The sequence below is a fragment of the Rhinopithecus roxellana genome, chromosome 16 (genome assembly GCF_007565055.1).
Source record: "Rhinopithecus roxellana isolate Shanxi Qingling chromosome 16, ASM756505v1, whole genome shotgun sequence".
Classification (NCBI taxonomy): Eukaryota; Metazoa; Chordata; class Mammalia; order Primates; family Cercopithecidae; genus Rhinopithecus; species Rhinopithecus roxellana.
Genome location: NC_044564.1, coordinates 116,102,704 through 116,107,516, shown reverse-complemented (window position 1 = coordinate 116,107,516; position 4,813 = coordinate 116,102,704). Strand labels below are relative to the sequence as shown.

The 4,813-nt window shown below is 38.5% G+C and overlaps 1 non-coding gene across 1 annotated transcript; it reads left to right on the top strand.

Moving 5' to 3' along the window:
- Positions 1-3,823: 3,823 nt before the first annotated feature.
- Positions 3,824-3,923, top strand: LOC115894111. The gene has a single exon (XR_004054153.1). It is a non-coding gene; the product is annotated as a small nucleolar RNA U13 (small nucleolar RNA).
- The last annotated feature ends 890 nt before the right edge of the window (positions 3,924-4,813 follow it).

The window sequence follows — 4,813 nt, the reverse complement described above, 5'->3', positions numbered from 1 at the left end:
GCTCTCAAAAGGTTAATAAAAAATGGGACAGGATTCTCAAAATTCTAGGCATGCCAGACTCTCTGGGATGGGACTCCAGCTGGAAAGATGTTCAAAATTGATGGCCCTTTCTCATGCACATTTTTAAACTGATGTGCAAACTATACCAATGATAATTTATTGCCATTATGGGAATTATTAGAATTTTCTAAACTTGTTTTTCTCAGAAAAGCTCAACTACAGAGTTAAGCAGTCTAAACACTGGATGCATAAAGAGGCTTCTAGCCTTTGTATGTGCTTTTGTTGTTGTTTATTCTGAATCTGCTAATTTTTTCACTTGTATTAAGATAAATCTTTTACTAAAGGCTACTTGGAGGTTTTCATTTTTTTCTCCAACCCCTAAATGAAATATAAACATCCAAGAGTTCACTAAAACAATTCATTTGAAACTGAAAAAAAAGTGGGGAGAAGTTTTAAAAAAAAAAAAAGACTTTTTAAAACCAAACTGCTATGGAAACTGCTTTGCCCAAAATTTGGTTCACAACCTTCATTATATTACATCTCAGGACAAATAAAAGTTTTCAAGTTTAGCCATGTGAACATGACCCTAACTTGTCCAATTTTGTTAGAGATATAATTTGGATCCAACTGTTTTTTGTTGTTATTGTTTGTTTGTTTTTTATTTTATTTTATTTTTTGAGACAGAGTCTCGCTCTGTCGCCCAGGCAGGAGTGCAGTGGCCGGATCTCAGCTCACTGCAAGTTCTGCCTCCCGGGTTCACGCCATTCTCCTGCCTCAGCCTCCCGAGTAGCTGGGACTACAGGCGCCTGCCACCTCGCCCGGCTAGTTTTTTGTATTTTTAGTAGAGACGGGGGTTTCACCGTGTTAGCCAGGATGGTCTCGATCTCCTGACCTCGTGATCCGCCCGTCTCAGCCTCCCAAAGTGCTGGGATTACAGGCTTGAGCCACCGCGCCCAGCCAAAAAATATTTTTAAAAAGAACATGAATATATGTTTTTTAATTTAAAAATAATAATTATATCTAATTCGGACATTATTTAAAGGTTGTTTCAAAATATAGATTTAAGATGAAAATAAAGACAAGACGGAAAGAAATCAGTAAGTAAAAGAGACATGCAAAGAAAATTATAAACATGAGAAGGTATCTTTGGTAAGAAAGATGAAAAAGATACATAACTTTGTATGAGAAAGAATCTTGTGTGGTAAAAATGATAAAGAAAAAGAAAAGTAAATTTGTGTCTTAAGGTAGAATAATTGTTCCAATATTTAAAAAGAAAGTCTAAAACAAAATTAGGCCTAAGCAAGCCATAAGATGTTTGAGCAACTTGCAAAAGGTTTGTGAAAGATGAATCTTATGAAATAAATTTTGTGTGTAATCAAGTTGGCTAAATTTAGAAGGAAATTGTTTATAAATTTTTCTGAAAATTGAATATACTGATACAAAACCAAAAACTAGTTATCTATGTTTAAAGCAATAAGGGTTTACTGGAGTATCATTGCTCTTAGTTTAAAAAAAAAATTACAAGAGGTTTTGATTTTTAATTCTGAAATCTGGTTGGGTGTGGTGACTCACACCTGTAATCCTGGTGCTTTGGGAGGCCGAGGCAGGAGGATTGCTTGAGGCCATGTGTTTGAGACCAGCTTAGGCAATATCATGAGACCCCAATCTCTACAAAAAAAAATTAAAAATTAGCCAGGCATGATGGTGCACACTTGTAGTTCCTCCCTCGCCCCCCACCTTCTCAGGAGGCTGAGGTAGGAGGATCAGTTGAGCTCAGAAGTTTGAGTCTGCAGTGAGCTATGATGGTATCACTGTACTCCAGCCTGGGCAACAGAATAAGATCCTATCTTTAAAAAAAAAAAAAAAAAAAAAACCCTGAAATCTATTTCTTCAAATTTTTTACCATTTTCTGAACTATAACGTCTTCCTGTTTTTTTTTTTTTTTGTTGTTGTTTTTTTTTTTTTTTGAGACGGAGTCTCGCTCTGTCGCCCAGGCTGGAGTGCAGTGGCCCGATCTCAGCTCACTGCAAGCTCTGCCTCCCGGGTTTACGCCATTCTCCTGCCTCAGCCTCCCGAATAGCTGGGACTACAGGCGCCCGCCACCTCGCCCGGCTAGTTTTTTTTTTGTATTTTTTAGTAAAGACGGGGTTTCGCCGTGTTAGCCAGGATGGTCTCGATCTCCTGACCTCGCGATCCACCCGTCTCAGCCTTCCCAAGTGCTGGGATTACAGGCTTGAGCCACCGCGCCTGGCCACCTCTTCCTGTTTTATAGTTTCTGTTTAATTTCTCTAATTCTAGATGCTATCTTTTAAATTTAAAGTAGTAATTTAATTTCTCAAAATAGAGTCTTTCTCTTGAAGATTTTCAGATTTATGTCTCAGAAGCGCAACTTCTGCTGCACCTCATTGCACATGATTTGCAGGTCATACACCATTGCCTTCTGCTCTTCCTCCTTCTCCCCTTAAGAAGGCACACCTTTTTTTTTTTGTTTTTTTTTCTTTGAGACGGATTCTCACTCTGTCACACAGGCTGGAATGCAATGGCGTGGTCTTCACTCAATGTAACCTCTGCCTCCCGGGTTCAAGCGATTCTCCTGCCTCAGCCTCCTGAGTAGCTGGGACTACAGGCACATGCCACCACACCCAGCTAATTTTTGTATTTTCAGTAGAGACAGGGTTTCACTATGTTGTCCAGGCTGGTCTTGAATTCCCGACCTTGTGATCCACCTGCCTCAGCCTCCCAAAGTGCTGGGATTACAGGCATGAACCACCGCGCCTGGCCACACTTTTTTTTTTTCTTAATTAACTTAATGACTCTCTCCCTTGACATTTTGGTAAGCTTCTGTACTTATTTTATCTGGTTCTAACTCTGTTGTTGAGGCCCAATGCTGATATGTTTGTCTTAAAGGCCTAGAAAAGCAATGTTTTCCTCAAGAATAACTTGATTCTGTGCTATTGGCTTTTCTTGATGTCTGAATTATTCCATGTAACCAGGAAACTTAATGTGCTTTTACTTTTTCTAAGAGCCATATGTTTCCCTGCTCAAGGTACTTATTTTTTTTGTTTACTTCTTCTATAATATAGTGTATACTCATAACCTTGGACACACACTCATCAAGTGTCAAATTGAATTCAAGTACCTTTTCATTAGGTTAGATTTTCAGATTATCTAAAAGGACTTCCTGTAAGAAGCAACTACACTGCAGGAGTATTTATTTTTTGGTAATTGGCCTAGGAAACAAAGATTCTGTGTTTTATCAAGGTAATTTCCTGTGCTTCATGCTGTCTTTATTAGTTTGTTGTTGTTGTTGTTTTTGAGACCGAGTCTCACTCTGTTGCCAGGCTGGAGTGCAGTGGTGTGATCTCGGCTCACTGCAACCTCTGCCTCCCAGGTTCAAGCATCAGCCTCCCGAGTAGCTGGGACTACAGGTGCATGCCACCACACCCAGCTCATTTTTGTATTTTTAGTGGAGATGGGGTTTCACCATGTTGGCCAGGATGGTCTCGATCACTTGACCTCGTGGTCCACCCACTTCAGCCTCCCAAAGTGCTGGGATTACAGGCATGGTGAACTACCGCACCCGGCCAGGTTTGTGGTTACTTAGGAAAACTGAGTCTTTAGCCTTTTAAAAAAGAAAAAAAAAAATGCAACTTTCTGCATTTGCTTTTGCAATTTTTATTCTTTAAGATAGGGTCTCACTATGTTGTCCAGTCTGGCCTTGAATTCCTGCACTTAAAGGATCCTCCCACCTCATTCTCCTGAGTTGCTGGGACTACAGGTGCACACCACCATGCTCAGCTTACTCTTAAAATCTTCAGTCACAATCCTTTGGTAGTTCATGAGGATGATTGAGTGTTCACACTTATGTGTGAGATGTGCCACCCTCAGACCTTGAAATCTTCAGTCACTCTTGGTAAGTGAACAACTATTATTTCACTATGATCTGCAATTCTGTTTTAATTAAATGTTTTATACCTTTTGACATATTTGGCCGGCTTTCTCAATATCAGAGTTCTAAATGAAGTCTTTTCAACCTAGAATTATCTTTGAGGTTTTCTAGTTGGGCTCCTGGAGAGCCTCAAAGGATGTATTTTTCAGCTTGTAGAGATGTTAAACTAATTAGGCTTGTTTGATGTGTTGAGTTGTATGAGAAGCATTGGAGGCACAGATGGGACCAAATAACGAAGTGATGCTAAATCTTCTCTAAGTTATATTTATATGGCTATGTTATTGATGTGAAAGATCTAAAAATTATGTAAAATTTATAAATGTTTGATGGTCCTAATGTGATGCTGTTAGTCATTTTTCTGATTGTTGTCTTAAAATGCTGTATGCAATAAACATAACTGAGTTTCCTTTTCAATTGCTGAACCCTCATCAGATTTTTAACCATGGCTGTTCTAAGCCTCCGTCTTCCGCAGTTTTAATTCTTCTTTAAATGCATCTGCAATCAGATTCATGGAAAAGACTCTGGCCAATATGCCTGAATATAGATTTCTGATAAGTTTAAGATCAATGGACTCAGTAAAGATATTCAGGACCCCCATGAAGAAACTGATAAATTCATGAAACTGACAACTAAGATTAAACAGAACAAAAATTAATTACATGAGATTAAATATCTAATGAAGACAGATATTTGAAACATTGTTGGCTTTTTACTTAAATGTTTTGTTTTCCAGATTTAAGGAGACTTTCTCTCTCAGTCTATCTGTAGTTTACAACCATTTGGTAAAGTATACTTTTGTGAACAAAACTGGCAACATTTACTTTTTCTCTGTCCCTCCAAAATTTGGAAACTATTTGTGAGTAT